Raw genomic sequence first — 13,186 nt, 5'->3', positions numbered from 1 at the left:
TGGTTTATAAAAACAGGAATTTTCAATTGACATTATATTTCCTGGAGGTGAGGAATCTGAAATCTGAGTTTATTTCTGAAGATCTAGGGCGACATCTTTTCTTATCTCACCCAGCATTTGCTAATCCTAGAAATTCCTTGGCTTGTAACTCTAACCTCTGCTTCCCAAAATAACATGACAGCCTTCACTCTTCTTGTTTATTATAATTACACCACTCATATTTGATTAAAGCCCACAATACAGTGGTATGGCCTCATTTAACTTAGATAATAATATCTCTAATTACTCTATTTCAAAATAAGGTCACATTTATGGGCACTGGGGGTTAGGACTTCTTTTTTAGGAGAACACAATTCAATCCGAACAAGCTTCATTATTGTTTCCTTATGGCCTGATTGTATGCTCATTTCTTTGCCGCAGTTCTCTTTCACTAGGGGGGAAACAAAAGTAGGGAAATTAAAATTGAAATGGACTTGGAGGGTTTTTTGGGTTTTTTTCTGAGTCTCGTGTTATTTTTTTTTCCTCTTTGAAAAGAGCATTGAATCAAAAGTATTTTGAGTTTTTACTTCATTTTGGTTTGGGGGTTTGTTTTTTTAACATGTCGGTATTTTACATTGCTAGATGTACAAACTTTATATAGAAGCACAACCCTATGATTTTTAAATAAGCAGGGAAATGATTTAATGAACCAAGGGTGGTTTTGCTTCAGTCATTGCCTTTCCAAAAAATGGTTTTCCTGCCTGTGAAAGTGCACTATGGAAGACGAGGAGCATCAAGAACATGGTTTGATATTTAATGCAAAGGTTGGTGCACAGTGCTAACAGATCCCGTTTTTATAAGTCGTGTGTAAGATGTGGTTGACTTGGGTCCCATACTCTGAATTACTTCATCCATCAGTTTTTTCACTTCTTTGTGTCTTGTAACTGTTCGGCTCAGACAGTCCTGCAGTTTCGTGCCAGTCAGTCCACTCCCACTCATCAAATATGGCAAAGGAGGTTGCAACTGGCTAATGTCTAATATTTAAATGGCTCCTCTTCTTTAAATTAACTTTGGCTAAAGCAGTTTCTTCACTTATGGTGACTTCAGGCAGCTGTACACTTTTTAAAGCAACTAACAAAGCAAACATGCAGGCATCCAAAATGTTCCCATCATAGTCCAGACAAAGGAGATCGCAGTATAGAACCCAAGCCAGCTTTTCTTGAGAAATACTTAAGTCCTCTTTCTAAATTATCTGTGAATTTTCAATGACATCTGCAATGAACTGGCTAGCCACTTGGGTCTCTTCCCCAGGAGGTCCAGACCGAAACCTCGGTGAGCCCAGGGGTGGCAGACCCACGTTAGGAACTACATATCCCTTATCAGGGGCATCTGTTGGTGGTGCTACAAATTCTGCTTTAATTCCACAAATGACTGTAGCATTTCCTAGCTTCACCAAAGCCGAACCATCTGCAGTACTAATTGACCTTATGTTGACAGTGGTGGTCCTAAATTCACCAAGTTCTCTTCCATCAGGATGGCAGTTCTCCTTCAGAAACCTCCTGTAACACTCCAGAGGCTCCACGGTTTTGAACCCGGCCGCCATCTTCCCGGTTCATCTTTAACATAAAAAGAAAGAACATTAGTAACAACACTGCAGGGATTTGACTGTTCAGAGCTAAATGTCTGTGCCATAGATCCCCAAACTTATTTAGCCTACTGCCTTTTCAGGAAAAAATATATAAGAGGATATATATGTATTCTGTGTCCCCCATGGTAATTAAAAACGTTTGGACTATGTTCCATAATCCAGGATAAAGTCTAGGTATTTTCTTTTGCAGCCCTCTTGGAACGTTCCAGCACCTTCCCTGGGTCTAATAACCTACTTTGGAAAACATTGTCTATGTAAAGGAGAATGCCAGCTATCTAGTAGAAAGGGCTTCATTTTTTAAAATAAACAAATATAAAGGATTTTACATAATTTTGAATCTTTTCTCTTATTGTCTTTATTGTTAAGCACCTTTAGGTTCTGAGTCCTAGATTTTATGTTTCATGTGCTATTAATTTTTGTGTCTTATGTCTTAACAGTGTCAAGTGAGTGTTTAATATAATTAAATCCACAGGGCATACATTAAAGTTATTACCTTTCTTTCAGTAAATAGGTACATCCTTTAGTTTTTATCAATAAAAATCTATTTCTTTTTTATACTTTCTGAGTCACAGTCAATTAATATAGGCCTTCTAGCCAGAGTCCCTTACATGATATATGATAATTCTGAATTTCATAAGCTTGTGGCTACAGTCCCATTTTTAAGGGCAATCTCTACTAATGAAGAAAAATAGGCTAGGTCTAAAGCTTGACCTTAGTAGAGGGTGTGAATTACTTCCTTGATTACATCTTGAAGAACTTACTTTGCTTCCTTGATCACATCTTTAAGATCCTACTTAGCACTAGGCATGAACCCAGACACACTCTTCATTTTCCTTGGATATATAACGGTGCTGCTATTCCACATGTTCATCACTTCACCTGAGAAACCGGACATTTATTTGTTAGCAGAGCCTTTGTGGAAGCAAAGGACCTGCTGTGACTTTGGGGCATTTTTGGCTTCTGTTTTTGGACCCAGCATTTGATTCACCCCAGCCTGACGTTCAGATTTTGAACTGAACAGGACCAATTACTACATGAGATAATTCCACAAAGATTTTTGCATTTCTGTGGGACGTTGCAGCGATTACAGAACCAAGGGATGTGAGAGAAGGTATTCAAAGGAGGAATAGGGGTGTAAACGGAACTGAATAGCATCTTGGAAGAGTTGGACTTATGGGACATCATTAATCTCCAACTCCTTGAAACTAGTCTGGTATTAATCATTCTAAAAGATTATTACCACACTTTTGGGCTATAAAATAAATCAAAGTAACAAGAAAAAAAATGTAAATAAAGCTCATGAAAAGTGAAAATCCCCTAAAGTCTTACTTGTAAGCATTAATGAACAGGCTGATATATGCCATTAAATTTGTCATATAGGAAAACTGCATGAGGGGCTTCCAAAAATCATAGGGGAATGGGGGGAACAACCATAAAAAAAAGGGTGTTTTTTTTCATGAACTTTTTTTAAGCCCCTTGTGCCTTCTATATTTTAATAAGATGACATCATATTCTCTGTAATACTTTATGACTGCCTTTCTCTTAGTTAACACTCGATCTTGGTTATGCTTCCATGCCAAGAATGTATAATTTGAAATTCTTGCTTTAAAAAATAAGTGACGAAGTATAGAAAGACTATAATTTGGATCTTTTAAATTAATTATTATATAAATGACAAGCACAGGATTTTTAGTGAGTCAAAGAGAATGACATTTGAGAGCTGAATGGGAATATGTTGAAGCCTGCAAGGAGCTGAGAGGAAAATGTCATCCATAGGTTAATAGACCACCTCAAAGATGCAGATTAACTGCGTGAATTCCATAGGAGAAAGAATGAGATCAAGTACTATAATAAAAATAAAAAAGAAGTAGAAATATTACAACTGAGCAGTCAAATGGCTATGCTTTTTGGCAATCATTGGGAAAGGTTTGGAAATGAGAAAGCAAGAACAGTTAATGGCTGCCATATAAAGTGGAAATAAACGAGTTTAAATCTCTCAAGTTATAGCATGATGACTTCTTTAACAATCTGAGAAACGTTTAAAGGAGCATTTAGCCAAAGACATATTCTTTATGTACAAAATTAAGGTTAGAAAACGTATTTTCTGGTTTATGTGAAGTTACACATTTCAAATGCAATGTTATTGCATTTTATAACCTAAATTATTATTGCTATTATCATCCTTTTCCAGAGTCCTTAAATTTTTGTTAGAGATGCCAAACATATTTTTGCATGAGAGAAGTGATGCATTAAAGAAAAGTCACAGAAGATTTTTTTTTCTATTTTTAATATAGGATTATTTGCATGGATTCATATTTAGTTTTCATGGGGGTAGATGGCAGTTTGTCACAATCAGTGCTCTAGTTGTCCATTTTCTTAAAACTTTTTTTATTCTTTCTCCTCTTGTGTAAAATTTCTACTTTAATTCCATTGTCTGTCTGTTAAGTTGTGATGCTGAGTGATTTCTAGTGCAATATTTTGAGCCAAAGCTATTGCCTATATTGCACTGCCTAAGGTAATGTGTAGAGTCATTGCTTGAGCCCCCACTACTTCTCTTTATTTATTCTTCCCTGGGCTGTGGGACCCGCATTGAAACCTGACTCCATTTAAATGAAGGCATACTTGATATGTGTGCCATGCTACATCACCTTCCTCACCTTTCTCAGTACAGACTTACCAAAAGTGTCTTTATGTTTTCTGACATAGCATCTTTTATTACAAAACTATTAATTTCCCTAAGTTCAGTCCCCTCTTTTATGAAAATGAAATATGTTCTCAATGTGCAACCTAAAGGGGCTTGGAGACAATTTAAGGGCAAACTATATTATTTGGTGATCTGGCAGCTTAGTGGGTGATGAAGAGATAAGCTGCTAACTGTAAGGTCAGCAGTTAGAAATCACCAGCTGCTCAAAGGCAGAATGATGAGGCTTTCTGTTCCAGCAAAGACCTGCAGCTTCGGAAACCCAAAGAGGCCGTTCCATAACAGTAAGGGTTTTTTTTCCCTTTTGTTTTGTTCTTAATGTCCAAATATCTCTATGATAATCAAGGTTGTTTGAGGTTATCTCTGGAAATTCAGTATCCTAATTCATATAGAATCTGATTTTCAGTTGGGTCTCATCTGTGGTCAGATAAGACTATTTCTATTGGACTTTGTCTAGATGACACTACAAGTTGTCCACTCTAAATATACTCTTTATTAAATTCTTTGGACAACAATAGGTAGTATTATCTGTATTCAGAGGGAAGGACACAATGGTTCCATGAGATGAAGCAATGTGCCCCAAAGCACAAAGGAATGAATGACTCAGGCTTGAACTAAGTCTGCCAGTTTAACTCATCTAGTCTATTTATCACTATCTTTTGTTGTTTCTTACTAAGTTAACTAATCCTGGTGACTAATCAATCAACAATTGTACCTGCTCCAAAACTATTTATGAAAGTGTTCCAGGGCATAAAAGAGACCCCAAATATCAAATATAATTTAAGGAGAACATTTACTAGGTTTTAAGCAGTACTAAGACAAAGACATATCCCAAATGAGGGGGACCATTAGCATGAGGTCATAATGGCATCAAGGGTGTACTGAGATCTATGGATTTGGAAGGGAAAGGAAACTGTCCAATACGCATGCCTGGTAGCAGATCAACACATCACAGTCACTTGTAGGATTACAGAAGTGGGGAAAGGTCCCTAACTGGGACACACATATTATGTTGGTCAGAAATGCTTACAAGGTTCAGGGCCTTCTAACCAACACAGGGTTGGACTTTTGGCTATGCAACCCCAGTATGGCAGTCTCCATCAAGGACACAGCCAGGCAAGCCCCTAATGAGTTTCCCCCTCCCTGGGCTAGTCAGCGGTATGGTGGAAGTACTGTAATCTACTTTCCAGTGCATTCTCCTAGAAGACAATGCTGTTCACAGACCTGGTTAATAGCCAGAAGGAATTCAGTGGAGCTGAATCCACACAGGCGTTCTGCAGAAAGGAATAGGGGTTGTCCCTCATATCTATAGCCTTCTGCACACTGCATCCTCAGAAGTTAAACTTGGATAAAGAGGAGAATGAAACACTGCTGTGCATCCCAAGGGTAATAGAGATAGGCCTTTCTTGGATGATGATCTCAAGTTCCCGAGGATTACTTTCTCCAAAGTAAGAATTATCCTAGTGTTTTGTGTTCCAGGCACTACGTTTAATAGACATAGATTAAACTGAATGTATATTTGTTGAGTGAATGATTCATACATATATATGTACATAAATATGTATGAATGCATAGACATACACATTTATGAATCCATTCAATCAACAAATATACATTGAGTTCTTGTAAAGTAAAAGTATAAAGTATGGTCAATAAGAAGGAAAGCTGCTCTTGCTGGTCGCTCTCTCCCTGGCCTCTCTTGCTGGTCTCTCCCCTCTTCCCCCTCTCTCCCATCCTCTCTCCCTTGTCCCCTTTCCCTCCCCCCTCTCTCCACATTGATCACCAAGTGGGGCTGAGGTACCACGTATTGTGTCTGACTCCAATGTTTGACTTCTCTCTTCTGTCGCTCATGCTCTCGGTGACTTTAATATAATACTTATATATCTCAAAAAAATAAAAATAAAAAGGAAAGCTGCGAGTTCCAGGAAGACGGCACCTATGTAGAATTACCCACCAGATGCTCCCATTGTTAGATTGGAAAATTAAGAGGTGAGGCCAATATTGGGAAACCAGGTGCTACAAATAGAATCTCAGTGTCTTAGGGTTGTTTTTGGGTTTTTTATTAAATCATTTTTTGTTGGGCTCTTACAGCTCTTATCACAATCCATACATCCATCCACTGTGTCAAGCACATTTGTACATATGTTGTCATCATCATTCTCAGAGCATTTCTTTCTCCTTGAGCCCTTGATATCAGCTCCTCATTTTTTTCCTCCATCCCCCACCCTCCCTCCATCATGAACCCTTGGTAAATTATAAATTATTATTTTAATATCTGAAATTGTCTGCTGTCTCCATTCACCCATTTTTCTGTTGTTGATCCCTCTGGTGGGGGAGGGTATATGTCAATCACTGTGATCAGTTACCCATTTCTCCCCCAACCATCCCCTTACCTTCCTGGTATTTCCACTCTTATTATTGGTCCTGAGAGGTTTAATCTGTCCTGGATTCCCTGTGTTTCCAGTTCTTATCTGTACCAGTGTATGTGCTCTGTTCTAGCCAATTTGTAAGTTTAAATTGGGGTCATGATAGTGGGGTGGGGGTGGGACAGAAGCATTAATGAACTAGAGGAAAGTTGTATATTTCATTGGTGCTATGATGTGCCCTGACTGGCTCATTTCTTCCTTGTGACCCTTCTGTAAGAGGATATCCAATTGTCTACAGATGGGCTTTGGGTCTGCACTCCCCACTCTCCCTCATTCACAGTGATATGAGTTTTTGTTCTGAGTCTTTGATACCTGATACCTGATCCCATCAGCACCTCATGATCACACAGGCTGGTGTGCTTCTTCCCTGTGGGCTTTGTTGCTTCTCAGCTAGATGGCTGCTTGTTTATCTTCAAGCCTTTAAGACCCAAGATGCTATATTTTTTTATAGCCAGGCATCATCAGCTTTCTTCACCACATTTGCTTACGCACCCATTTTGTACTCAGCGATCGTGTAGGGAAGGTGAGTGTCACAGAATCCCAGGTTATTAGAACAAAGAGTTCTTGCATTCAGGGAGTACTTGGGTCAAGGCCCAATGTCCATCTGCTACCTTAATACTTAACATAAACATATGTACATAGACCTAGTTCCCTATCATTACATATAAATATATCTACATATGTACATGCCCAGATTTAGAACTATTTTGAGGTAGTTAAGGCTTATTGTGCCAACCTAGATAATAAACACATGTGGGACTAATTGAAGGGCAGAGAGATAAATGGCTCAGTGAGCCTTGCTTTTCTAGTTCTCGGGTCTCTTGCTTTCTGATGGTCAGACCAGGGAGCAGCTGCCTTAGCCAGTTCCCTGCTTCAGCTGGCAAGGCTCACTTCCTGTGAGATATTTCTGAGGAGAAGTCACGTGGACCCACCCTGATGCAGCCCTAGGTGCTGGAGCAGCCGTGTGGAGACCCCTGCCAGTGCTGAGATGCTTACACACTCACTGATTCAGTTTTCCTCCTGCAGTCGGCGTCATTGTCTGTGTTTTGTGAAATTGAGGAGGACTTTGTAGATTGGTGTCAGACATATGGGCTAATGTTGGACTTATGGGCTTGGACAGTACTGAGTTGGGATGCTTGCTTAATGTATACTTACCCTTTATGTAAAACTATCTCTTATACATATGAGTTTGTGGATTTGTTTCCATAGTTTACCCAGACTAACACATCTATAAATGTCCTTTGCCTCCTAGTATTTTCCTCTATTCCCTTTTACTTTCTTCTTGCCCCACTATCATGCTCGGCTTTCATTTGGGTTTCAGTTATTCCTTGCCCTGATTAAGCCCCACTAGGCATCCTACAATCTTCTTTCCATCGATTATAGCTCACTTGTCTCTGGGTTAGTTGACACCCCCTTCCTTTCTTCCACTTCCTCCTGTCCCATGTCCCCCGCAGAATAGTCAGTCCCATTGTTTTCTCCTCCGAATTGTTTATCCAACCTATCTTATCTAGATAGACATGCAGAAACAACAATAAGGGCAAAAACAAGGCAAAGACAAACAAAACAACAAAAGAAGCCAAAACAAACAAACTAAAAACAACAAAATAAAAATAGCAAAAAGGAAGCCAATGACAGAAAAGGAAAAGCCTATAAATATTTCCAGGTCTGTTTTTTGATCTTTAGAAATGTTTTCCAGTTGAGTCTAATGGGGTGCACACTGTGTCCCCAAAGTCTATTTTTGGTATTCCCCAGGGACTTCATTGCTTTGCTCCCCTTGCTCCTCTGTGGCATATCCTTAATGTTTCCCTTCAGTGTGATGGGGTCAAATCACGCACAATTCCCACACTGTTGTCCCCCATAATGCTTTGGTTCAGTGAGGGACGTCGTATCTTGTGGTGGAGCTGGCCCTATGATCCTCTTTGTGCATTGCCTGCTATGAGCAGAAATATCGTCCTCGGGGCTTGGTAGCCAAGATGTGTTCCACTCACTCTCTTTTCCTCTTCATTTGCTCTTGTGTGCTCCAATCAGATGTGCCCCTCACCCCAAACTGTAGCTTCAGTGCTGTCCTTTGAAGTGCATTCTTCTGGGGTTGGGGGTGGGTTCCACAAAGATGGGATTAGGGCGGGCCCTGCAGACCTCTCTATTGGTTCCCTGCTGCATGCAGGTATGTTGCATTTACATCTTGGTGCACCAGGTTGAAGCCTGATCTCTCCCTTCATCTCCTGTGGAGATATAAGCAATACCCTCCCCTTGGGTGGGTTAGTGCCCTGCTGCCCTCTCCCTTACAAATGTCTTTTTTCCCCCCCTATTTCTTTCCCCCTCCTATTTAGTTGACTGCCATATGTATCTCTGGATTGGGCTTGGCCCCTGCCATAGTACCTGGACCTCACCCCAGGAATGTATGCATGTAGTAGCTTTCCCCCTAGGCCCTATTTTTTAACCTCACCTCAGTGGGCTTATGTTGCATTTATCCTTTTGTGCTTTGCTTACTTCACTTAGCATAGTTTCCTCCAGTTCTTCCCATGTGTTGATATACTTCATGCATTCATCACTGCTTTTTAGAGATGGGTAGTATTCCATTGTATGTATGTACCACAATTTTGTTATCCACTCATCCATTGATAGAAATGTGGGTTCTTTCCAGCTCCTTGCAATTGTGAACTGTGCTGCAATGAACATTGGAGCACAGATGTCTGGCTGTGGTTTGTTTCTTGCCTCTTCTGGCTATATGCCCAGGAGGGGGATTGCTGGGTCATATGGTAGCTCAATTTCCATGTTTTAGATATCGTCAAATCGATTTCCATAGTGGCTGTACATACCTACAGGTCCACCAGCAGTGGATGAGAGTTCCTACCTAACCACAGCCCTTCCAACATGTGTTATTTTCTGATATTTTGAATTGGACTTCTTTGAGGGTATTAGGTGGTATCTCATAGTTGTTTTAATTTTCATTTCTCTTATGACTAATGATCAGGAACATTTCTTCATATGTTTTATTGGCCATTCAGATTTCTGCCCTTGTGAAACTTTTGTTCAGGTCCTTTGCCCACCTTCTTAGTAAGCAATTAGATTTGTTTCTTATTGTAAGCTAGCATCATATTGTAGATTTTAGTAATAAGGCCTTTGATTGATGAGTTATTGCTAAAGATGTTTTCCCAGTCTGTGGACTCTCTTATTATTCTCTTGGTGAATTCTTTCAATGTACAGAGGTGTTTTATCTTCAGTATATCCCACGTGGCAATTTTTGACTCCTCTGTATTTAGGACCTTCCCTATTTCTGATAGCCTACGTATTCCCTGTGTCAAGGTTCTCAGGTTTATCCCAAATCCCTCATTGATGGCCCTAATAGTTTAGGGTTTTACCTCAAGGTCTGTGATATACCTTGAGTGTATTCTTGTGCATCAAGTGAGTTAAGGGGTCTTGTTTCATTTTTCTGCAGGTAAATATCCATTTTTTCCTGCACCGCTTATTGACGGGGGCATCTATTTCCCATTTCATATTTTGGGGGACCTTATCAAAGATCAGTTGTCTGTATACTGATGTTTTTATTTCTGGGTTTCTAGTTCTTTTCCATTGGTCCATTGGTATAACTGTCATTATGCCAGTATCATACTGTTTTGACCACTGTGGCTGTATAATAGGTGCTAAAGTCAGGTAAAGTGAGTCCTCCCACTTTGTCCTTCTTGAGGAGTTCTCTGCTAATTCTGGGATTATTCCCTCTCCATATGAAGTTGGTAATCAGGTTTTCCAATTATTTGAAGAAGGATGATGATATTCATATCGGGATAGCATTAAATTCGTATAGTGCCTTGGGTAGAACTGACATCTTTACTATACTTTACTTTTCTGATCCATGAGCATGGGATATCCTTCCATTTGTTGAAGTCACTCTTGTTTCTTGTAATAGTGTTCAGTAGTGTTCCTTGTACAAATCTTTTGTTTTTTTAGTGGGGTATATCCCTAGATATTTCACTTTATGCTTGGCTATTGTGAAGGGTACTACCTTTTTGATCGCCCCTTCCATGATCTTGTCTGATGTGTATAGCAGCCCGATAGACTTCTGTTTGGTGATCGTGTATCCTGCCTCTCAGCCTTGTTCCTCTAGTGCTTCCAACACTCCACTTATGGAGTTTTGGGGATTTTCAATTTATAAAATAATATCTGCAAATAACGATAGTTTCACCTCTTCCTTCGCCAGATGAATACCTTTGATGTCTTTGTTTTGCTTTATGTTGTAATCTAGGACCTCCAGTACTATGTTAAATGGGAGTGAGAATAGAGTGAGAGGGCATCCTTGTTTGGTCTCTTTTTCCTGTTGGATTGTTTTCATCTTTTCTCCATTGACTACCACGTTGGCTGTTGGTCTTTCACATATAGTTTGTATAATAGTGAGGATTTCCCCTTCCATTCCTATCTTCTTGAGTGTCTTAAACAGGAATGGGTGTTGTATGGTGTCCAATACTTTTTCTGCATCTATCAATATTATCATGTGTTTCTTATAACTTTTCATGTCACTCTGGCAAATAATACGAATGGTCTTTGGTATGTTGAACCATCCCTGCATCCCTGGTATGGATTCCACTTGGTCATAGTGAATTTTTTGTTTTATATACTTTTGTATTCTATTAGCCAGTATTTTGTTAATGATTTTTGCATAGGTGTTCATTAGGCATATTAATCTGTAGTTCTCAATTCTTGTGGGATCCTTGCCCACTTTAGGTATCAGAGTTATACTAGCTTCATAGAAAGAGTTTGGGAGTTTTCCATCTTTTCTGTTCTGGAAGAGTTTGTGCAGTATGGTGTCAGTTCGTCCCTGAATGCTTGGTAGAAATATCCTATGTAGCCATCTGACCTGGGGGATTTTTTTTGGTAATCCCTTGATAACCTTGTCTATTTCTTCTATTGCCATGGTTCTGTTGAGATTTTTGAGATCCATCTTAGATAGTCTAGGGAGGTATTGTTTTTCCAAGTATTTGTCTATGCCTTCCAAGTTGTTGAATTCATTAGATTACAGGCCTTCATAGCACTGTGTAATTAACCATTTGATTTCATTAGGGTTCATTGTAATGCACCCTCTTTTATCCCTCTTCCTTACTATAGAAATGTGCATCTTCCTTACTTTGGTTAGGTTTGTCAGCAGTGTGTCAATTCTGTTCATTCTTTCAAAGAACCAACTTTTAGCTGCATTGATTTTTCCCCATAGTTTCCTTGTTTTGCCTCTCCTGTATCTCAGCCCTGCTATTTATTTTTGCTTTCCTTTTGCTATTAGTAGAATATTTCGTGTTGACTCTGCTCTAATTGGTGTAAGTTTTGTGCCAGCATATTAACCATCAAAATCTCTTCCTTTTCCAAGTGTGCATATATTACTATCAAACTTCCTCTGTTAAATGCCTTTCCTGTGTCCCAAAGGTTTTGGTACATCTTGTTTCCATTCTCCTTGGTTTCTAGAAACTTTCTAATTTTATCTCTGATCTGAGCAGATACCCACTCCTTTTGCAGTAGAGAATTATTCATCCTCCAATTGTTTGCCTTTGTCTCCTTTTGCAGTAGAGAATTATTCATCCTCCAATTGTTTGCCTTTGTTTTCTTAATCATCCTTTTGTTGATTTTGAGCTTCGTGGTATAGTGGTCGGAGAGAAAATTCTCTATGATCTCTATGTGTTTGAATTTACACAGGTTTCACTAGTGTCCCAGCATGTGGTCTATCTTCTAGTATGTGCCATGTAGACTTGAAAATAATGTGATATATTTTTTTTTGCATTGAAAATATCTATCAGGTCTAGTCGTCCAATTGTACTGCTTAGATCTGTAGCCTCCTGGTTAAGTTTCTTTTCCTATGATCTGTTTTGGAGAGTGATGTATTAAAGTCACCCACTCTAGTTGCTGAGCATGTGATTTCTTTTTTCATCTTTTGGAGCATTTGATTTATGAATTTCACAGGTCATTTGTTTGGCATGTATATATTTGTTATGCTCACTGGTTCTTGTTCTACTGTTCCCTTGAGCATGATATAATGCCCCTCCTGGTCTTATGTTTTGACTTACACCTGAGGTCAATTTTTTTCCGAGATTAGGATTGAAACCGCTGTTTTTTTTGGAATTGCCATTTGCTTGGTATGTTTTTCTTCAGCCTTTAAACCTCATCCTGTTTTTGTCTATAATCTTGAGATGTGTCCCCTGTAAGCAGCAGATCAATGGTGATGTTTTCTAGGCCAGTCTCTTAGCTGCTGCCTTTTAATGCCGGAGTTCAATTTATTGATATTCAGTGCTGTTACATACATCTGTGGACACTGTGATATCATCTTGTATGTTTTGTGTTGGGTGTTTTCCTACCTCCCTTTTTATCACTGTGTGTTGGACATGTGTGTGTGTGTGGTGGGGGCAGATCATTCTTGCCTTCTTCCCACCATTGAGCTAATGGATTCTGGGGGGG

General features: G+C 39.3%; 1 pseudogene; it reads right to left on the bottom strand.

The window, feature by feature from the left end:
- Positions 1-792: 792 nt before the first annotated feature.
- Positions 793-1,582, bottom strand: LOC101653510 (annotated as a pseudogene).
- Positions 1,583-13,186: the final 11,604 nt, after the last annotated feature.

Source organism: Echinops telfairi, unplaced genomic scaffold (genome assembly GCF_000313985.2).
Source record: "Echinops telfairi isolate 266 unplaced genomic scaffold, ASM31398v2 ScPeMD7_7474;HRSCAF=8512, whole genome shotgun sequence".
Taxonomy (NCBI): Eukaryota; Metazoa; Chordata; class Mammalia; order Afrosoricida; family Tenrecidae; genus Echinops; species Echinops telfairi.
This window is presented reverse-complemented; position numbering and strand designations above follow the sequence as displayed.